The following is a 23,413-nucleotide window of genomic DNA, read 5'->3' as shown; positions in this document are numbered from 1 at the left end:
AGTCCTCAGACTCGAAACAAATCTACTGATTTTTCAATTTTCTTGATTTTAACACAATTTCTGTTCAGACCCCAGTTGGCGGCCTCCCCCCTTGGCAATGGACCTGCCACCGTTCTTGGCAAATTTTACATGCAAAGCACCTGAAAGGACAACAATCACAATCTACCTTATTACAAATTATCAAATAATCTTTAAAATAATTACTAACACACACAAAAGGATAATAAGTATAATCTACCTTATTATAAACTACTAAAAAATTACTAATAAGTAGGTAATTATATCCCTTTTTGTTCTCCTTTGCAACCGACTTAAATGATGCACACAGAGTTCCTAGATTTTTCTTAATGGTAACCTTCAAATTCCTAGGCTGGCTGTCTACTTTCCACTGGTCATCCATGGTGGCTGGACTTTTAACTCGACTGGCATGCGTCCACTCTTTCTCGGCCGTCCGTATCACAGTTCTTGTGGTTTTCTTTCTTCTCAGATTTTACTAAAAGTAGGAACTACTTCATAGGCATATTTAGAATTAGTAAAAATAATCCCACTTTTTCCTTTCAATAAATTTAGAGCTTTAAGCACAGCATATAATTTGCATGCTTGGGCTGACCAGCTGGGGCTAAGGGGACCAGATTCTACTGTCTTAAATGTTTTCTCATCTATTATAGCATACCCGATTTTTTTTTTTTAATTTTTTTTTTTTTTTTCAGAACTCGAGAGAACTTGTCTACATATAATTGAGCTTCTTCTTTTAGTTTTTCTTCCTCATGATCTGGCTTTATTTTTGTTTGTTCCTTTATCTGTTGGAGGTAAACATGTGTTAGTTCTGTAATTGGTTCTTTATATAAAAAAACACTGGGCCGGGTTTTTCAGGCCCGTGGTTTCTTAACTTAGGAGAGGAGACTAGGATGCCTTCATACGTTAGGAATCTGGCATCCGTTATCTATTTGTCGGCCTTCTGTTGCAAAACTCCATGAATGTTATGGGGAGATAAGACTTTTAGCTCACTTCCAAAGGTTATCTTCCCAGCTTCCTCTATCAGAAGAGCAGTGGCTGGCTAATGGGATCAAGGAGTTTGGAGAGATATGCTACTGTTTTGGTTTTTTTTTTGTTTTGTTTTGTTTTGTTGTATGTGTTGGGGTTTTTTTGTTTGTTTGTTCGTTTGGGTTTTTTTTTTGCAATTAATAAATCATCCACATATTGTAATAACACTGTCCCTTCCCCTAAAGAATAACTTGCCAGTATTTGTTCTAAAACTTATCCAAACAGATTTGGGGATTTTGTAAATCTCTGGGGAAGGACTGTCCATCTAAATTTTTTTTTTTTTTGGTTTCAGTCCTTGCCTCCCCTCCTTAGGTATAGGATATTGCTTAATTCTGACAGGTATCTCCGGGTTCCTAATAGTTACTTCAAAGGGTTCAATGTTTAATTTTCCTGTACTATTAGGGGAGTACCAAACCTCTGAATTAATCTTTTTCTCATCCTCAGCCTGGAGAGGACACAATTTTACTGTTAGTTCTCCCTTGCTAATCTCTATCCCTATCCCAAATTTAACTATCAAATCTCTTCTCAGTAAATTATAATCTGCTTTTGGAACTAATAAAAATTACTCAATTACTAATTTGGAGTTACTTTCTAAAAGGACATCCTTGATTACAGGTACTCCAAAGGGTTTCCCTTTGGCTCTAATCACTTGTATTATTTCAGATGAAATCTTACACCCTTGGGGAAGGGTCCGGACACTCGGTCTTTCCGCCCCTGAGTCCACAAGGAACTCATATTCTTGCTTCTGGGGACCTATTTTTAATTTTACCAGGGGCTCTGTTCTTTCTCTTGTCCCCAGCAGATAGAGCCCCTGACACCCCTAATCTTCCTTAAACTGCTCTTCATCAGCCATCCTTTGTCGGCATTCCCGCTTCATATGTCCCTTTTTCCCCCAGTAAAAGCAAACAATCCTATCTCCTCTACCTTGTCTTCCTTCATTCACCTGCCGACCAGCTCCCCTCAAACCTCCTGGGTGGCCACCACCCCTTCTTTGGGGAGATTGCCTCTGTCCTTCCCTTACAGCTGCTAACATAATCTTAGACTGCTTCTTGTAGTTCTCATCCTCCCTCCTAACATAAACCTTCTGAGCCTCCCGCAGTAACTCATCCAGCCCCCTCGCTTGCCTCCCTTCTAACTTTTCCAACTTCTTTCTAATATCCATCCACGAGTTTACCACAAAATGAACTTTCAACAGTGTCTCCCCTTCAGGAGTGTTAGGGTCCACTCCTGAATATAACTGAAAGGCTTTTCTCAGCCTCTCCAACAACTCAGTTGATCTTCATCCTTTTTCTGTTGTTCCTTGAATGCCTTTTGTACATTCTGTCCATGAGGGACAGCCTTCCTTATTCCCTGTATTATTATATTTCGCAAATCGCCCATATGGGTATGGTGTAACGGGTCTTGATTATTCCACTGGGGATTCTGTAGGGGCCATTTAGTATCTGCTAATGGTCCCTGCTGATGTTCATCATCCCAGATTCTCATGCCCGTTTCCCTAATCATTCTCCTTTCTTCTGCAGAAAACAAAATCCCTAACATGGATTGCATCTCCTCCCAAGTATAAATATTAGGTCCCAAAAAATGATCCAACCGCTCCACCACCCCTAAAGGATCTTCTAACAAATTTCCGAGTTCCTTTTTAAATTCCCTAGCATTCCCCGAGTTTAATGGGACGGATATGTACCCTATTCCTAGAATCTGGGCAGGCTGTCCTGGTTGCGCTGCATTTGGGTTAGGCACCATTCCCATTCCATGCTCCCTAAGGGGAAATATAGCCAATTCTTGCTTTCCCTTTTGTCGGGTCTGGCTTCGGGTTACTCGCCGAGAACCCTCAGGGATACTTTCCTCCAACCTTTCACCTTCTGGACCCTCATCCTCCGATAATTCTTGGGTGGGTGCTGAGGGACCCGGGTGGTCTACTAGCAAAGGATCCGGGGGCGGGGGGTATAAAGGTTGTGGCGGTGGAGGTGGCAATGGAAGAGAGGGTGGTGGTGGCGGTATATAGGGAGGGGGGATACCTGGGGGTAATTCAATTTCTTTTGGCCTCTTTTTCTTCCTCTCGATATTGAGAGCAAATAATTTTGTCCTTGTCTATCCTCTTATCTAGAGGACTGCATATTTACTTTTTTCTAAATTAAGGGGTTCTTTTGAATTAATGTAAATATTTAAGGCCTGACAGATCCAATCCTCAAAAGACCCAAATATCGGCCAATATAACTGATCCCCTCTTAATTGTTTCCCCCCCCAAACTTCCATGCAGTAATGAGCCATTTTTTCTTTATCTTTTCCCTTCCTAGAAGGAAAGGCATTCCAGTATTTAATCATTGAGCCTAATGGACTATTCTCTGAAATATGGGGAAGTTTTACAGGGATTCCCCCACCCATGGGTTCAGCAGGCTTGCTTTTCCTCTGACCCATTTTCTGGAGTGCCTTCTAACACACACACACTTGCTTCCCTCAATTCGTGGCCCAGTCCGTCGCCGGATATGGGAACCGCACTACTATGAGGTCCGCACTTGCCTGGGGAGTCCGAGCTGCCGGCCCCCCTCTCATACACCACACTCGTCACACTGCAGGATTCCCGACCCCCGACCAGGCGGTCCTGTTCTCCCAGAACAGGCCTCCTCCGGACACCAGGTCCTTCGGAAAATACTTACACCATCCGGTGTCTTTGCCCGGGGCTTCGTGCACAAAGATTAAGGGGGTCGCCGGCAGTTCTTTGCTTGCTATCGGATTTTAGGTTCATCGGTCGGAGTCCGGGGAGGAGTGTCCCCGTAAGGCCACTGTTAAAGCAAAGGCAGTGGGGCGCCTCCTTAGCGAGGCCCCCTCTCCAGGTGTTCCGATCCGAGTCACGGCACCAAATTTGTTATAAATTGAGACGAATAATTTGATTCAGCCTTTTAAGTTAAATTAATAATTTTATTAATTACACCAAGCAATAGCAAGCAAACAGTGCTGGGTGCAGCTGGGGAGTCTCCGCTCCGCCAAGGGCTGACACCCTTCCTTCTCTTCAGTCCCTTTTTATACTTTTCTGTTTCGTATCTTCTCTGAGTTGTGCTGGCAACAGTTGATTTCACAAGAGGGGTGATGGGTCTCCTCCACTTGAGGTTATCAGTTCCAGCCAGTCCTGCAAGATCTTTTTTTTTTTGTTTCCATATATAGTTATCACATTGTTTTACAGTATTTGCTTGCGGTTACCTAGCCTTGCCTAATCCTGCAAGTTCTATACCCTGACCCCCACCCTTTTCCTCTACCCTAATTTCACACTCTTGATGAACAAACAAGGAAATGCAGTTTTTCACAGTCAGTGTTTGTCACCCCTCCACTGCTGGACCGAGACCGCAGTTGTTCATTCAGCCTTGGCATTAACTTTTTTTTATAAAGTTGAGTTACAGGGAGGCTTTAAGGAGCAAGGTATGGCACCGGTGTGCCATTAACTATAGTTATGGATAGCACTCTATTTAAAGTGTAGGGGAGCTCAGCTAAACAAACCCACGTGTACAATGCTGCTGCTTCTTCTACTGCATATGCAGTCAGGATGTGCTGATAGCATTTGCTGGATGTGCACCACCACAGGGTTTTTCCTGAAGTAACAACTTTTGGATTCTTACCTGCACAAGCAGATGCAGTGTCTCCGTCAGAAGTGCCTATAAGAAATATTGGAAGGATGTTTTCTTCAGAGTGTGGTCACAAGAGTTCAGAGTTGGAGCCAGTTCTGCAGGCAGACTGATTAATAGTCTGGGGCTCCTCTGCAGAGCCCCATTAATTCTGGGGCTGGCTTCTGCTGGTTCTGCTATCCTGGCTCGAGTGACACACTTAACAGCAGTTCCATTACTCTGTCATGAAATAGCGTGGAACAGGCAGAGCAGGGAAGGGCAGCATGAACCGATTGTTCTGGCAGCTCTGACCAGGTCTGACCAGGTCTGATTTGATACTCAGCACTCACAGAACCCTGCTCCACCTGTGACACTTCCACTTGCAGTAGATGACTGTTCTCTTCACAATGTCCAGCAAGGCAGGTCAAAGACACTTTCACCATTTGCATCTAAAAAAGGGAAAGGAAATCAGCAGCAGCCATGAAGTCACCAGTCTGAGGTCCCAGGAAGAATGAAAACTACAAAGAGGAGAGCCCCAGAACACCCCCAGCTGCTCCCTGCCCTCTTCTTCTGAACACAACTTCATTGGAAATCTTTTTCAGCAAACTTCTTGACTCCTAAGTACAGACCATAGTGATGACATTACAGGTATACAGAAACTTGTGCAATAACATAATAGTGAGTAGTTTGAAAAGTGAATGCATAGCTAGGTATTAAAATCTACTTTCCAGATATTGTTTCCTTGTCCTCAGTATTTGGCAAAGGTCAAGTAGCATTAGTTGCTGATCAACTCTATGTGATCAAAAAAAAAAAAAGCCAACAAAGCCCAATCCAGCTACTTTCAGTCTTAATTAAAATCTATCAATTTCTCCCTGCTTTGTGCTCCTGGTCATTACAGGTGGGGCTGCAGGGAGGACTTTCCCTACTCCACGGCTGGATGCTGCACACAAGTCCAGCTCCCATTGCAGGGGTGAGTAATGTGTCCTTGCTCACCCCACAGGCTGAGCTCTGGTTTTGTGCAATCCATTCCTGGAAAATGGAAATATTTCTCTTAAGGTCCCCTGAGAAGAAAGAACAAACCTACAGGAGAGAGTAAGTCCCTGGAGGAATCCAAACATCTGGAACAAATCCTGAGTGATCTGGAGAGACGCCGTGGTGGGTGCATTTCCCTCAGCCTTTCCCTGGGACTCAGCAGCTGGGACCTTTCCCTGCACATCTGGACAGTCCCTGCCCAGCACAGTGGGAAGGGATCCATGGCAGCCTCGCTGCCCCGCTGCTGCTCTCACGGCCTGCAGGGCTGTTTCCCAGCCTGGGCTGGCTGCAGCTTCTCCCCAGCCTCTGCAGGAAGGCATTTGGTACAGGGAGCCCCAACTGCACCACGGGCTTGCAATCCCCGGCAATTTCCTGGCCTCCAGGCAGTTCAGGCAGGGCGCTGTTTGTAAAACAGTGGGTCCTGTGGCAGCCCCAAGAGCCTTGGCCTCTTCCTGACCCTTATCCATGTCTTTGACAAGTATTGCATCCTGAGGATGCCACCTCCCCAGTGGGGAATGGTTACACCTGATCCAGCTGACCCTTTTCCTTTCTCCAGAGATGGACCACAGGGCTTTGCTGAACGCAGCACTCTCTGGAGGAAGCAATGGCTCCATGCCAGCCCCCGATGCACGAATGAGGGAGATGCCAGACAGTGCCACAGAAGGTGATTGCTGTGCCAGGCTCAGCCAGCCTGAGCAGTCCTGGTGGGGTCCCTCTGTGGGAGCCACATCCTGAAACCTGGGAGTGGCTGCACGGGGTGCCCAGGATGGGGAAAGGCCGGAGAGGGAGAGCAAGGCTCCAGTGTGTCCTGACAGGGCCTGACTCTGTCCCCTGGGGCTGGGGGAGCTGTCACAGGGCAGGGAGGGCCAGGGCTGGCAGGGGCTGCTCAGGGATGGGTTTGGCCCCTGTCCCTCCAAGCAGCGACGGCCCAAGCAGCTGCGCTGGCCCCGGGCTCTCCTGCCGGCCTGCTGGGCTTTGTTGGGTGGCACAGCCTGTGCCAAGGGGCAGCAAGGTGCCTGCAGGCCCCAGCTCTGGGCAAACAGAGAACGTCCTGGCCGTATCCACCGTGCTGCCAGCTCAGCAGTGCAGCACAGCGCGGGCTCACGCTCCCCATTGCTCGCACAGACGTTATCACTGAAACAGGAATATATGTCCTGGATCCAGTGCGCATCCCAGGAATTGTCTGCCCCCAGCATGTGCACAGGTCCTGCATGATAGGCACGGTGGTGACACTGTTCACTGTGCCACTTGTGCTGATGGGCTGCTATCTTGGCATTCGGAAGCTGTACGAGAGCAGTCAGTAGTTCATTTTTCTCCACAGTTTTCTTGTAACTCTGCTCATAGCACTGGTACCGAACTTGTAGTCATGCTGCAGTGGAGCTGTTGCCAGTCCATGGCTGTGCAAAGAACTCTGCTGAGGGTTCTGCTGCTGCCCAGTGCTTTCCTTGGCCTCTTCATTGCTGGGCCTTGTCCTGGGGGGCCGCTGGGGCTGCAGCCAGTGCTGGCTCCCCCTGAGGCTGCCTGGCCAGGAGCAGCCCCAGGGGCACAGGGCAGAGGCACAGCAAGTTCTCAACAGTATTTGGGCAACACACATCAGGACAGGACACTTCTTATTTAGTAGCTCATGTAAAGTTTCATGGTAACAGTGATTTTACCGCACAAGTAAATTTGTTCCCGTTCCGTGTTTAAAGAAATCCAACCTGATGAAGGTTTGGCTTTGGCCTTGAGGCTTTGCTCTTTGTGTGAGCCCTGTTCTGGATTGATTCCCACTCAGTCTTGGAGCCAGTTTGGGGTAAAGGCTCATCCCGGCCCTGACTCTTGGCAGTTCTGGGCTCAAAGGGACCATCAATGCTGCACTGCACATGACGGGGGTTTAGGGCTGGATTATCAAAGGGCTCTGAGAAGTTTAAATTACAGTCTTTTTTTCTACATCGTTTTCTTTACGGAATTCCTTCCCTTTTTTAAAACTTGAAAGTTTGAAAAAGTTGAAAACTTGAAAGTTTGAAAAAAACCTTATTTTCCAGAGCTTATTCCAGTTATTTGATAAAGTGAATTATGGCCTATTTACCCCATGGCTGAATTAGAAAACAGTAAGTACAATAATATGAAATAATATTTACACTCCTATGTCTTTCACAGACTCATGAAACTTATGTTGGCTTGATGTGACCAACAGAAGAGTTTTGCTCTGCTTTTAGTTCAAAGAAGAAGCAGCCTCGGAACCTGTTGAGAAGACTCTCTTCACTTCATAGCTGAAGCAAACTTCCAGGGTTCTTTATTGAGGAATATAAAATATATCTTTTCTGTATATATTCCTGACAAGTAACCGATGGAAATTAGGGATTTGGACTCTTTGGGAAGTACTGACCAGTTGGACATTGGCTCTCTGAAGCTCACTCTGTAATAATCAGTCTTTTTCAGAAGAGAATGTTCAGTATCTTCCTGGCATTACATTTATATTTGTATTCAAAAAGACATCTTGAAAGAGATTTACAACAGCTCTTTACGGTGCCTTAGTTGACTTCTATCTCTTTCACCATAGGTGCCGATGAAAACCTGGATGGCTCCATTAAAAAAGCTGCAAAGCAGATCCTGGAAAAGGGCGCATACATCTGCTCCCACCCTCTAGACAGGAACTTCTGATCCCTCCCTGACAGCAGGCACTCATGAATGGAAATCAGGGACGAATTTGCTGCAGTTCCTGTATTGGACACCTTAAAAGCATCTGTTATTTAATGTCTTTACTAAATGTATCTGTATAAAATAAAACTTCTTTCTAACCACAATTCATAGGAAAAGGATAAATGAAGAGATTTTATTTAAAGCTGAAGTGACTTGATTATAGACATAGATTAGATTGATACAGATATAGATATATAAATTAGATATAGATATAGATATAGATATAGATATAGATATAGATATAGATATAGATATAGATATAGATATAGATATAGATATAGATATAGATAGATATAGATATAGATATATCCAGTGTGGTGGTGTCTGTAGCTCTTCTCTTGAGCACTGAGGTCTTGAGGTGTTGTTTCTATTGTGTTTTCAATTGCAATTCTGTTTCAATGCTCGGTTCTATAAACCTCCCACTTTTGTGTTGCTATAGCATATTTTATCCTTAATGGATTGTTCCTTTCCCCTTGTGTTGTTGGTTTTGCCCTGGTTGTCCAACTTCCCAAAGACCTGCCCTTTGTAGCCGAATGTTCCCTGTTCCTCGTGCCACTGAATGTCAATCCCTTCTCATAATTGCCCCTTTCTCCAGAAACTTCCCTGTCCTTTTTGTATCCTTCGAGGCTCCATTGGTTTGTTTCAATTGTTTCCCTCCCCTCTAATTCCCTATTGGTTTAAACATTGTAATCCCCGCCTTGTGCTCCTCCCCAGGATTCTCCCAGTTGGTTAAAGCTCTGTACCCTCTCCTGTTTAAAAACCCTCCCGCAGCCTGCATTTGTGTGTTTCTGTCACTGACTCTCCTGGCAATAAACGCAGTTAGCAATCATACAGAAGACCTCTCCTTATTCCTTGTCCCTGCTCTTGACACTTTGCTCCTGTGCCATAGAGCAGTTGTGCCCTACAGCCGCACCCTGAATTGCGTGGCTGGAGAGACAGCATGGTGGGTGCATTTCCCTCCCCCTTCCCCTTGGACTCAGCAGCTGGGACCCTTCCCTGCACATCTGGACAGGCCGTGCCCGGGACAGTGGGAACGGATCCATGGCAGCCTTGCTGCCCCGCTGCTGCTCTCAGGACCTGCAGGGCTGTTTACCAGCCTGGGCTGGCTGCAGCTTCTCCCCAGCCTCTGCAGGAAGGCATTTGGCACCAGCTGATAAGGAGCTCAAATTGCGCCATGGGCCTTAGATGCCTGCAATTTCCTGCTCTCTGGGGAGATGCAGAGAGGCAGCTGTTTACTGAAGGGTGGAGTTTTGGAGCAGCTCCAAAACTCTGGGCATTTTCCTTGTCTTTATCCACCTGTTTGACAAGTATTGCTGGGAGCAGAAGAGCACAGCAGAGAGGAATTATGGCATGCAGGCTCAGGGCTTTGGGCACTGAGCAGTCCTGTGCCAAGAGGCGGCAAGGTGCCTGCAGGCCCCAGCTCTGGGGGAAACAGAGAGCGAGAACGTCCTGGCCATATCCACCGTGCTGCCAGCTCAGCAGTGCAGCATAGCAATGGCTCACTCTTCCCATTGCTCCCAAGATGCAGCTGGCACCTCAACACATGCTGACAAAATCTGGAAAAGCATGAGAAGAGATTTCTGCTGGGGAACATCGTGTTTGATGAAGTTGATGGCCATTGTGGCTGCTGCAGCACTTGGCCTGATGATGTGCTCTGCTGGAATCTGGTATTTCTGCATGAGAAATTGGTGAGTGTTTTGCTGATCTCATTCTCCAAGAGCTTCCTCTAAAGGCTGCTGACAGTCAGGGAAGATTCCCAGTGAGGCTGCAGTGGAGTTGTGGCCAGTCCATGGCTGTCCAAAGACCTCTGCTGAGGGTTCTGCTGCTGCCCAGTGCTTCCCTTGGCCTCTTCATTGCTGGGCCTTGTCCTGGGGGGCCGCTGGGGCTGCAGCCAGTGCTGGCTCCCCCTGAGGCTGCCTGGCCAGGAGCAGCCCCAGGGGCACAGGGCAGAGGCACAGCAAGGTGGGGAGGAGAAAGAGCGGGGACGAGATGGCCCCTGAAAGGCAGAGGCGCTCTGGGGCCCGCTCCTGGCCAGGGAGCCTGCCCAGAGCCGTCCCCTGCTCGCCGGGGCCTCGAGGGGCAGCTGTCCAGCTGGGCCAAGGTGTGCCAGCCGCTCCAGCCGTGCTGGGGAGCCTTGCCAGCTCTGGGCCCTGCTGTGCAGGAGGGTCCCTGTGTGCCACTGGCAGCTGGGGCCTCAGCCACTGCTCTCTCCCAAGGTGCTGCTGCTGTGCATCTTCAGAAGACTAGCCTAACAACTCAGGCAGACAGAACACGACCCGTGTTCCCAGCTCTTCACATCTGTCCCCATCTGCCCTGCCACAGGTTCTGGACCACCTTGAGCCATTCCCAAAACACACCCATCCACAACGAGACCCTCTGCCCCTGAGCCCCCTGGCCCTGTTCCCCTACCATGTCTGAAGGTTGGCAGGACCCCTCTGCCAGGGCAGGACTTGGCCCACATTTTATGTTCAAATAAATGATAAGAGTTGTCAGAGATATGCCCAGGTGTTTCCACCAGCAAAGCCCAGCCGGCACCAGCCCTGGCTGAGCTCCATGGCCAGGAGCAGCCGTGGATGCCCACGGTGAGGGCAGGCAGGAGCCAGGCAGGGGCTGCTGTGACCTGCGGCGGGGCCCCGAGGGGCTGGGGGAGCCCATGCTGAGCGTCCCGGGGCTGAGGGCACATCTCCTTCAGTGGGATCATCTGGGCCTGGGCTTCATGAGGCACTCAGGGATATTGTGGGGTCTCTCCTGAGCTGTGCAGGGATCCCTCAGGAGGCACTCAGGAGTATTTATGGCCTCTCCTAAGGTGTGCAGGGATCCCTCATGAGCTGTGCAGCAGCAGGGTAAACTTGAGGGGTTTTTTCCCTCTTCTCAGCACAGCAAAGGGACACTTGGCCAAGGTTTTGCAAAGCTGGGAGAAAGCCTCTTGCAAACCTTTGGGCCCTGCCTGTTCATGGGGAGGATCCAGAGTCTTGTACGTTGGCCTGATGGTGCAAAAATCCTCCCAACATCCCTCTGTTTGCAAAAATCAAGGCTTTGTGCTCATTAATAGGGAAAGTTGTACGGGTGGCCTGCAGCTAATGTTCTTTTGTTGGCTGCACCCCAGTCCTTGCTCAGGTCTAAATAACTGACACAGCCTCGAGCTGCTCTTAAGACTGATTTGATCAAAGGCACTGAAGCTCTGCTGACTACAAATTGTCCAGGAAAACAAGCACAGGAACTTGGCTAATGTTGGTGAAAAAAGCAGAGTGCAGAGTTGAACCTGTGAGGCCACCTCACTGCCATCTTCCCCCACCCTTTTATTTTGAATTGATTTAATATTCGGAGTGCCGGTTCTTGCATGAAATGGGCCCTCAGCAAGGAGCTGCTGGGCCTCCTCGTGGTAAACAGGCAAAATGAAATTAAAAGGAGGCTGATGGCTTTAAAAAAATTGTGCCTGTTTATTAAAACTTAGAACAACAGAGGAGGAGGCCTCAGGGTAAGCCGAGGGCCTGCGTGACAAGCCAGAGGTAGCTCTAACAGTGCTGCGTAACAAGGTGTTCCTGTGGACACGAGGTACCCTCGAAAGAGCCCGGGGGCTCCGCACCCAGGGATTTTTTAAACTCTCCTGGGGGTGCTTGGTTGGTGCGCTTTGGATCCTCTGGCCCACTGGTCCTTGTCTGGGTCACTGAGAGCTCTGTAAGATGGTGCAGTCCTGACCAATCATTTTGGAACACAGCAATCTTACTGGGTGGCTCATTTCCCAGTCGTAGTTCCAGTTGCTGTCATCACACCAGAATGTGACTTTTCTAGAAGATTCTTACTCTAGCACCTTCTTACCACCCCCCTTTCTCTGTTTAGTAGCCATATACATACACTTAAACAACTGTACATTCAACTCAATAATTTACCATATTAATCATATAACAACTCATTATATTATTAACAATCCATAATAACTTATAATTAACCATCAATAACTCCGCCTGTGAAAGTGAATTTATTTATAACATCCTGGGTGTCTCCCTTTGTGCTCCCAGTGCTTCTGGTCTGGTTTGGCTGAGAAATTTGTCCATCATGCCTCTGTGTCTGTTTCCTGTCATTCCAATGCGTGGCCCTTTTCCCACTGCTTGGCATTTGAATACTCTGATTATTTGACTGGATAACTTACATCTTGCACTTCATCACATTCAATTGTGTTAATCAGACTCTGTCCTGTCATGACTTTCTGGAACACATTTCCAAGCCTTCCAGCTGTAGCCCAAGGGAAGCTGTTTCTGTCTTGCATCACAAAACTGGCTGTTTTATTTCAAAGACAGCCCTTTACAAAGGACTTGCTGCATGCAATAACATCTGAGGGGCTGTTTTCCAAGACAGACAAAAAACCCATGAACAAACAGCAATCCAACCAAACAACATATTTAAAAAAGGTACTTTCTTCTTAGCTCGTGCTTTCAGTGTTTTCCAAGCTGGCTTCTTTTTCCACTGCAGTATTTTTCTTTGCACAGAAACAACCCCTTGCCAGATGATGTGACGTAACAAGGAAAACACAACTCACACGCAATGGAGATATTAAAGCTAAACATGCAGACTCCCCTTATCACAATCATCATCATTTATGTTGCTGTTCATTTTTATGTCAGATTGTTTTCAGAAGGGTGAGAAGAGTATCTCAGGTCCCCTGGCTAGTTTGAAACCATAGTCACTTCTTATGTCTCTTATTAGCTGTCCTTCCTGTAGTTCCTCTGCCTATTTGTTGCTCCTGGATCTCTGCCTCCTTCACCTGATTTTTATCTTTTTCTGCATTTGTGGGGATTATTGTGTTGGTGGGTTTTTTTGCTGTTGGTTTTTTTTTTTTTTCTTGGTGCTTGTTTTGTTTGCCTGTTTTATTTGGTCACAGTTTTACTTTTGTTTTCTGCTTTTTGGGTTTTTTTTTAATCCATTTAACAGCAGAAATGACCTTGTGATTTGTATGGTGAAGTTTTGATACACAGGTGTTGCACATAAAGGTTGTTTTTGTTTTTAAAAGTAATCTCAGACACACACCTGCAAGCCCCTGTGATTGGAGACCTGAGTGCTCTCAGACAGCAAATTGTGCATGAACAGGAAATTTGTAGTTCCTATCTCCATTACACATGACAAAATGTAAAGTGGCTGGAATGGTGCCAATTCTAGCCTTGCTTTTGCCTTCTTTTGCTGCCGTGCCATAAAACTGTGCCAGAGTCATCAATGAACTGGGTTCTCCCAGGATGGGGTGTGCAGGGATGATCCCTCAGCTCCTGTGTGCACCTGGTGTGCACCAGGCCAGGCACGCGACCGTCATCCACAGCCAGCCTCTGTCTGCAAAGAGAGCAGGGAGCTGCAGCTCTGAGGAGCTCCGGGCTTAGGGAGCAAACAGACCAAATCCCACATTCATATCAGTCACTTCACTTGAGGGTTTTCTGCTGATGGATTTTTATCTTCCTGCCCAGAGCTGGAAAAAAAGAACCCTGGCAGTTTGCTTTCGCTGTGAAGAGACTCCTGTCAACAGGTTCCAGGGCTGCTTCTTCTTGGAACTAAAAGCAGAGCAAAACTCTTCTGTTGGTCACATCAAACCAACATAAGTTTCATGAGTCTATGAAAGACATAAGAATGTAAATATTATTTCATATTACTATCCTTACTATTTTCTATTTCAGCGGAGTAATTAGGTCATCATTCACTATATCAAATAACTGGAATAAGCTCTGGAAAAGGAGGTTTATTTAAAACTAAGATTGTTAAAACTACATTTCAAAAAAGGGCAGGAATTCCATGAAGAAAATGATGTGGTAAAAATAGAGTTATTTAAACTTCTCAAAGTCCTTGGATAATGGAGCCCTGAACCCCCGTCATGTGCAGTGCAGCCTTGGTGGCCCCTTTGAGCCCAGAACTGCCAAGGGTCAGGGCTGGGATGAGCCTTCGCCCAAAACTGGCTCCAAGACTAAGTGGGAATCAGTCCAGAACAGAGCTCACACAAAGAGCAAAATCTCAAGGCCAAAGCAAAACCTTTATCAGGTTGGATTTCTTTTAAAACGGAACGGGAACAAATTTGCTTGTGCGGTAACATCACTGTTACCATGAAACTTTACATGAGCTACTAAATAAGCAGTGTCCTGTCCTGATGTGTGTTGCCCAAATACTGTTGAGAACTTGCTGTGCCTCTGCCCTGTGCCCCTGGGGCTGCTCCTGGCCAGGCAGCCTCAGGGGGAGCCAGCACTGGCTGCAGCCCCAGCGGCCCCCCAGGACAAGGCCCAGCAATGAAGAGGCCAAGGAAAGCACTGGGCAGCAGCAGAACCCTCAGCAGAGTTCTTTGCACAGCCATGGACTGGCAACAGCTCCACTGCAGCATGACTACGAGTCAGGCTACCAGTGCTATGAGCAGAGCTACAAGAAAAGTGGAGAGAAAAATCAGCTACTGACCATCTGCTCTCGTACAGCTTCCGAATGCCAAGATAGAAGCCCATCAGCACAAGTGGCACAGTGAACAGTGTCACCACCGTGCCTATCATGCAGGGCCTGCGCACATGCTGGGGGCAGACAATTCCTGGGGTGCTCGGTGGATTCAGGGCATTTGTACTGGACTTGCCAAGTGTTTCTGTGGGAGCAATGGGCAGCGTGAGCCCGCGCTGTGCTGCACTGCTGAGCTGGCAGCACGGTGGATACGGCCAGGACGTTCTCTGTTTGCCCAGAGCTGGGGCCTGCAGGCACCTTGCCGCCCCTTGGCACAGGCTGTGCCACCTAACAAAGCCCAGCAGGCCGGCAGGAGAGCCCGGGGCCAGCGCAGCTGCTTGGGCCGTCGCTGCTTGGAGGGACAGGGGCCAAACCCATCCCTGAGCAGCCCCTGCCAGCCCTGGCCCTCCCTGCCCTGTGACAGCTCCCCCAGCCCCAGGGGGACAGACCGTCATCAATTCTACAGCCAGAAAAGAAATCGTCCCTGTAACTGTGTGCTGCTTTTCTTCCCTGCAGTTGGTCCCAGAAACATCCCTCACACTGCTGGAAATGCCCACTCATTGTCTGATCAGTCCCTATGGTTTTCCCGTGTGCTCTCAGAAATTTTTCCAACAAGTCCACCAATAAATTCCAGGCTACCTCTGTGAATTGCACACTACGGTTTCCTTCATTTTTTTCCCAATACCTGGAAGTTCCTGTATTTAGTAATGGCCTTGAGGATCTCTGATTCTATTCAATTATGTTTTTTTGTATTGAGACAGATGAAACAGCCTTATTGGTTTTGCTTTTGCCAGGTCTGGTTTTTCTCTTAGCATTACGGTTTACTTATTATCTACATGTAAATTTTTTTTTTTTTTTTTGTTCCCCAAGCAGTTATTTTGACAATCTGTCATTCATGTCTTAGTTAATTTTCCAAATATGAACAATTCTGATTCTCTTTTTCTAGGAATATAAAGATCTCAGAAAGCTGCATTTTTAATTTTGATGACACACTCACTCCCCACTCCAAGCTTTGACAAGGGGGTGATCCTTTCTGAAACTTCCACTGCCAACTTTTATGGTGATCCATTTGGAAAAGTCCCTGAGGTTAGGTGGAGTTATTTGGGAAGTGCTTGGCTTAACCTGGGTAACGGATTATTATTTTTAGTGATATAAACCTGTACTACTTCAAGATTCACAACCACAGTCCTTATTTGTGGCTCACTTCATGGATGCCTTTCTGAATTAAAACAATATTTGTGAGGCAGCTGAAGAGCTTAGACCTCAGAAATCAAAATTCCTGGGAGGAGGAGGAAGGAAGGAAGGATAAAATCTTGTTTCAAAGTCTGTTTCTTCAATCCTAGGATGCCAGAAGTATGGTAGACTACACCAGTCTCCAAATGTCATTCAATTACAGAAAAACCCCTCTGTAGTGCCAGACACCAGGACAAATTACTCAACACTTTGCCTCACAATGCATCAACATTAATTCTAGTGAGAGGTAGGCCTTAGTTGAAGTCTGATTAGAGCAAATCAACATGGTGTGAATAGCAACAAGAATTTGCTTGTGAACAGATGATTATGTGCCACTCAATAATGAGCAAAATTTGCCTTGACTTGGAAGAAAGTAGACAGGGAGCAATGCAGTATTTGGGTTTTATCCAGTGATAAAATGGGGCAAGAAGCTGTAACAACTTACCTGTTCTACAGAACACAAATACTGATACAGCCAAGAGTACACCCACACAACAAAGGGATTTTCAGGACATTCCTTTATTTCTTAAGATGGGATGGGCAGCAAAATGCTGGCATTGGTCTGAACTGGAAGCCGTGTTCCTCTCCAGTTTCTCCTTGAGCACACTGTGTGTTATTTGCAGACTTCACTGCCCAGCCCGTCAATCCTCTCTTGGCCATTTGCTAAATGGCACAACTACCAAAATACAGGTGCCAGCATAATCAGCCCAGCACTAATCCAGCACTGCTTTGATGGTGCACAGGAGCACAGAATGGCTTGGGTTGGAAAGGACATTTAAAGGCCATCTCGTCCCATGCCCTGCAGTGAGCAAGGACACCTTTAACTAGGTCAGGCTGTTCAGAGCATGAGCTCGAATGTCTGCAGGGTTGATGTCCACCTCTCTGGGCAACCTGTGCCAGGGTTTCAAAACCTACACTTTTAAAGAATGGGTTTCTTTTGTCTAGTCTGAATTGACTGTCTTTTAGATTAAAACCAATCCCCCTCGCTCTGGTCACAAAGAGCCCTAATAAAAATTCTGTCCCATCAGTTTTACCCTGAAGGTACTGAAAGGCGGCAATCAGGTCTCCCTGGAGTCTTCTCTCTTCCAGGCAGAACAGCCCCAGCTCTCCCAGCCTATCTCCAAAGCAGAAGGGCTCCAGCCCTCACAGCATTTTGTCCCTTTTCTGGACTAGACCCAACAGAACCATGTTCTTCATGTGTTAGGGACCAGAGCTGGATGCAGTACTCTTGTCGTGGTAGAGATGGAGACAATGCAAAGCAACACACTCCATTTCCAGAAGGTTTCAAAGCCTGTTTTTATTCTAGCATGCATGCTTTTCCTACATTCTTACAAAGCGTGTAAGTTTACACTTTACTCATTGGTCACAAGAGACAAGCAAAGTACTTATTGGAATAGGCAGTTGCAGGTTTCTCTTATTCATCCTTCTTTCTTGGTTTGTATGTCAACGCTCTTGGTAGAAAATTCTTTTGGGGTAAACATGGATCCTCTTATCAAACTTCTCTCTGGCTCACCAAAGTTGCTGTAAATTGCATGAATCTTTTAAATTAGAGGGTTTTGGGAAAGCTGCAAAAGGCAGGCCTCAGAGACAGCAAAACTGCAACTAAAGCTAAGCAGTAAGATTTGTCAGCAAAAAAATTATGTAAGAAGTAGAAAAGTTAGGACAAATGGAACAATGGTCTGTGTATTAACACGTGGCTAGAAGAACTCCCTAAGCTACAGAAAAGTATATCTAGCAAGATATTAGGAAGTTCTAAGCTTACTAATGGAGCTCTGGGCATTGGGTTTTAGGGCTTAAAATACAAGTAGGTATTGTATTGGAAAGAAGCAAGCATTTTTTTTAAGCAAAGCTACGTGTGCTTATAGTGGTTGGATAAATCTATTGTCAGTATGCTTTTGCTTTGTATGACTGGTCAAAATCTTGTAAAGTACATTGTAACATTAAGTTCTTTGTCTGCTGCCGGGCATGTGAGCTGCTGGCATCTACCCATTGTCACAGCCATGTAATGAGACTGATGCTAGAAAAGAAACAGCTCGGGACGTGTTCCTCAGCAGTCCTGTTCCGATCCTCATTTATACATAAACCCCAGGCCAGCAATATAAAACATCATCCACAGTAGTACAGGTGGAGCCTCACCAGAGCAGAGTGGTGAAAACCCCTCCTTCAACCTGCTGGGCATTTTTCTTTGAATACACATGGCTGCCTCATGTCCAGCCTCTCATCTAGCTGCAGCCCAAGTCCTTCTTGGCCGGGCTGCTCTCCATCCCTTCATGCCCCAAGCTGTGAGATCAGCTGGGCAGGGACTGTGTCACAGCCCTTGGGCAGAGCTGCTGGGCAGGATGAGCTCACTCCCAGAGAAAGTAGAACCCACTCCCCAGGCAACTCCAGCCTGGCCATGAGGTCACAGCAGGCTCTGGGGTCACAGCAGGCTGAGCTCACAGCAGGCTCTGAGGTCCCAGAGGTCCCAGAGCCCCGTGGTTGCAGAGCACCACAAGGCCCCAGCAGGCAGTCCTGGAGCACAACTGCTGCGGCAGCAGCGGCGGTGGCAGCAGTGGTGCTGACATTGGGACAGCGGCCTCAGGACAGTGGTGGCAGTGAGAGCGGCGGGACTGGCACAGGGCAAGGCACCATGGCCCTTGCTCTGCGCCTCCTCCTCCTGCTCCTCCTGGCCGTGGCCCTGCCTGCCAGGGCTGCCCAGGCTGCTCCGCTGCAAGCGCGGGGAGCAGGTGAGCCGGCAGCCTGGCTGCCCTTTCCCAGGACAGCGCTCCCTGCTCCCCGGGAAGGGCCTGGGATGGTTTTCCCCTGGGCTTTAGGGAGGGTTTCCTCTGTGGGAGGGAGTGAAGACTCGTGGGCCTTGGGTTGCTCCAGCTGCCCTCCCAGGGATGTGGCCCAGGGCCTACCAAAAGTGTGGAGACTGGCCAAGAGAAAGCCTAGAGTTCCCCAGGCCCCTGTGCAGCTTTGGCCTTGTCCTTTCACATCTGGATCCCATGGCCTTGCCCGAGCCCCTTGCAGTGCCCAGTTCCCACAGGCAGAGGGGGATTCCAGCACACCAGGAACTGGTTCTCATCTGTGCTCCCTTCTAGATGAGCATGTTAGGAAGGCTTCTCCAGCACCTTGGCTCCATGAAGATTTCCTGCCTCTTAAGTCTCATGCAGGTATACTGGTAATGTTCCTTAAAGAATAATCACTGACAACCTGGCAGGAACCAGCTGACAGAAGCTTCTGTGGCTATTGAGTTGCAGGTGTGGCTGCAGGGAGGACCTTTCAGGCTCCTTTCCTGGTTGCTGAACACAAGTCCGGCTCCCATCGCAGGGGTGAGTTGTGTGTCCCTGATGACACCACAGGCTGAGCCATGGTTTTGTGGGATCCATCCATCTGAAATGCAAATATTCCTCTTAAGGTCCTCTGAGAGGGAAGAACAAACCTACAGGAAACAATAAGGCTCTAGAGATATACAAATACATAGAGCAGAAGCTGAGTGATCTGGAGAGACGCCGTGGTGGGTGCATTTCCCTCCCCCTTCCCCTGGGACTCAGCAGCCAGGATCTTTCCCTGCACATCTGGACAGCCTGGGCTTGGCGCAGTGGGAAGGGATCCATGGCAGCCTCGCTGCCCACTGCTGCTCTCACGGCCTGCAGGGCTGTTTCCCAGCCTGGGCTGGCTGCAGCTTCTCCCCAGCCTCTGCAGGAAGGCATTTGGCACCAGCTGATAGGGAGCCCAAACTGCACCATTGTCCATGCATACCCTGACATCCCATGCAATTTCCCAGTCACTGAGCACATCTGGAGGGGCAGATGTTTGGAGGAGGGTGGGCCCTGGAGCAGCCCCAATAACCTGGTCTTTATCCTGAATCTCATCCATGACTTAGACAAGCTTTGCCTCCTTTAGATGCCACCTTCCTGCTGGGGAACAGCCCCACCTGATCCAGCTGTCCCTTTTCCTTTCCGCAGAGATGGAAGGAGAGGCTGTGCTGAAGGCTGAGCTTCCCAGAGGAAGCAGTGGCTCACTGGCAGCCTCTGCTGCAGGAAGGGAGGCGCTGCCAGGCACAGTCACAGGAGGTAATTGCTGTGCCTCTGGGCCTGAGCCCTGCTGAGCTTTGAGCTGCCCTCTCTGCTGCTTGGCTGTGCGGGCTCACAGCATTACCTGAGCCCCTTGAAGTGCTCACTTCCCCATAGAAGGGGGGGATCCCAGCACACCATGGAACATTTCCCATCTGTGCTCCTTTCTAGGTTGGGATCGTGACTTGCAGCGTTTGGAAAGACTGGTAAACCACGGTTTAAGGATCTTGGAGTCTGGTAAAGGTAGGTTATCAGCAACCCTTTCCTAACAGAGAAATCATTGTCCAGACAAATATTTATGTGAGATTTCCTTTAAGATCCTTTGAAGTTTGATGGATTCTGGAAATCCTGTCCCCCAAATTCCTACTCCTTTTCCCAACAGCAATCCCACAGGAGGATCGCTGTCAGTGGGAGGAAGGAGCATTTAGCTGTCCATCTTCCACCCATGTGCAATGTCAGTGTGTCCTTCTGTGTGCTCTGTGCAGCTCCAGAGAAGAGCAGAGAGGGAAGGGGCCGGTCCCAGGGCTGTGCCCCGGGGCTGAGCCTTTCACAGCTCCTTTGCCTGCCCCAGGGAGCCTGAGCTGCTCCTGCTGCTGCTGCCAAGCCCTGGCCTCGGCTGGGGCTGGGTTTAGAGCTGCTGGCAGCTCCAGGGAGTCCTTTCTGCCCCAACTCTCCCACAAGGGGCTCCTTCCATCCCAGTGCGGGGCCACCGCAGGCTCGTGGTCCCCCTGCCCCTGCTCCTGAGTGGAAGGCAGAGCTGAGGGAATGCCTTGGAGGGCACCAATCACCCAGGGCCACTCACTGCCACTGCGGCCTGCAGGAGAATCTTCAGCAGTGTCACCGGAGCTGTTCTGTCCTGCCTTTTTTACAGCTGAACGTGAGGATGAAGAGGATCTGGATTCCCAACCCATAGCCATTACTGAGCCTCTGGGAGATGCTGAGGGTAGGTCAAGGACTTTCCCCCTGCGAGAGCTGCCAGCTCAGAGCCCAAAGCTCGGCCAGGGGGGCATCGCTGCAGGTGCCAGGACAGAACCATGCACGTGTATGCCCTGGCCCTGGGCCATCCCCTCACCGCTCCTGGGGCTCAGTGCTGCCCATGCAGATCTGCAGAGATGACAGAAGCTCCTGTGGCTGTTGAGTTTCAGGTGTGGCTGCAGAGAAGACTTTCCCAGGTCCTTTGGTGGATGTTGCTCGCAAGCACATCTCCCATCACAGGGGTGAGTAGTGTGTCCCCGCTGACTCCACAGGGTGAGCATGGGTTTTCTGTGATCCATTCCTGGGAAACAGAAATATTTCTCTTAAGATCCCCTGAGAGGAAAGAACAAACATAGAGGAAGTAGTGAATCCCGGCAGGAATCCAAACATCTGGAAGAAATCCTGAGTGATCTGGAGAGACAGCATGGTGGGTGCATTTCCCTCCCCCTTCCCCTGGGACTCAGCAGCCAGGATCTTTCCCTGCACATCTGGACAGTCCCTGCCTGGGACTGTGGGAAGGGATCCATGGCAGCCTCGCTGCCCCGCTGCTGCTCTCAGGACCTGCAGGGCTGTTTACCAGTCTGGGCTGGCTGCAGCTTCTCCCCAGCCTCTGCAGGAAGGCATTTGCCACCAGCTGACAGGGAGCTCAAATTGCACCATGGGCCTTAGATGCCTGCAATTTCCCGCTCTCTGGGGAGATGCAGAGAGGCAGCTGTTTGCTGGATGGTGGAGTTTTGGAGCAGCTCCAAAACTCTGGGCATTTTCCTTGTCTTTATCCACCTGTTTGACAAGTATTGCTGGGAGCAGAAGAGCACAGCAGAGAGGAATTATGGCATGCAGGCTCAGGGCTTTGGGCACTGAGCAGTCCTGTGCCAAGAGGCGGCAAGGTGCCTGCAGGCCCCAGCTCTGGGGGAAACAGAGAGCGAGAACGTCCTGGCCATATCCACCGTGCTGCCAGCTCAGCAGTGCAGCATAGCAATGGCTCACTCTTCCCATTGCTCCCAAGATGCAGCTGGCACCTCAACACGTGCCGACAAAATCTGGAAAAGCATGAGAAGCGATTTCTGCTGGGGAACATCGTGTTTGATGAAGTTGATGGCCATTGTGGCTGCTGCAGCACTTGGCCTGATGATGTGCTCTGCTGGAATCTGGTATTTCTGCATGAGAAAATGGTGAGTGTTTTGCTGATCTCATTCTCCAAGAGCTTCCTTTAAAGGCTGCTGATAGTCAGGGAAGATTCCCAGTGAGGCTGCAGTGGAGTTGTGGCCAGTCCATGGCTGTCCAAAGAACTCTGCTGAGGGTTCTGCTGCTGCCCAGTGCTTTCCTTGGCCTCTTCATTGCTGGGCCTTGTCCTGGGGGGCCGCTGGGGCTGCAGCCAGTGCTGGCTCTCCCTGAGGCTGCCTGGCCAGGAGCAGCCCCAGGGGCACAGGGCAGAGGCACAGCAAGGTGGGGAGGAGAAAGAGCGGGGACGAGATGGCCCCTGAAAGGCAGAGGCGCTCTGGGGCCCGCTCCTGGCCAGGGAGCCTGCCCAGAGCCGTCCCCTGCTCGCCGGGGCCTCGAGGGGCAGCTGTCCAGCTGGGCCAAGGTGTGCCAGCCGCTCCAGCCGTGCTGGGGAGCCTTGCCAGCTCTGGGCCCTGCTGTGCAGGAGGGTCCCTGTGTGCCACTGGCAGCTGGGGCCTCAGCCACTTCTCTCTTTGCACAGTCACGCTTCTGGACAGGAGATGAAAGACAGTGGCTACACCTCACACCCAGACAGCGATGCAGCAACTTTGGCAGTAGTAAGGATGTGGTCAGCCCTTTCTAGAAGTTCTGAGAAGAGGACCCCAGAACAACCATCTACGAGGAAACCTCTTATCACCCTCTAGATCCCACTGCTTCTTCCTCTCCCCATGGGTATCCCCAAGCTGCCCTCATCCATTTTTGATCTCCCTCTGTCCCATCCCAGCCCATTCCCGAGTTATTCTGGCAATCCCAGGATCAGCCCAGAACCCTCCAGCCCCAACTGAGGCCAACATGGCCCTTCCTCTGCCCCTGAGCCCCCTGGCTCTGCCCTCTAAACAACACTGTAGGTGACCCCCCTCCCCCTGTCTGCCCTTCTTGCATTTCAATAAAGAGATGGAGCTGTCACCCCAGTGTCTGGGTGGTACCACCAGCAAAGCCCAGCCGGCACCAGCCCTGGCTGAGCTCCATGGCCAGGAGCAGCCGTGGATGCCCACGGTGAGGGCAGGCAGGAGCCAGGCAGGGGCTGCTGTGACCTGCGGCGGGGCCCCGAGGGGCTGGGGGAGCCCATGCTGAGCGTCCCGGGGCTGAGGGCACATCTCCTTCAGTGGGATCATCTGGGCC

This window comes from Lonchura striata, chromosome 32 (genome assembly GCF_050655825.1).
Source record: "Lonchura striata isolate lonStrDom1 chromosome 32, ASM5065582v1, whole genome shotgun sequence".
NCBI classification, from domain to species: domain Eukaryota; kingdom Metazoa; phylum Chordata; class Aves; order Passeriformes; family Estrildidae; genus Lonchura; species Lonchura striata.
This window is presented reverse-complemented; position numbering follows the sequence as displayed.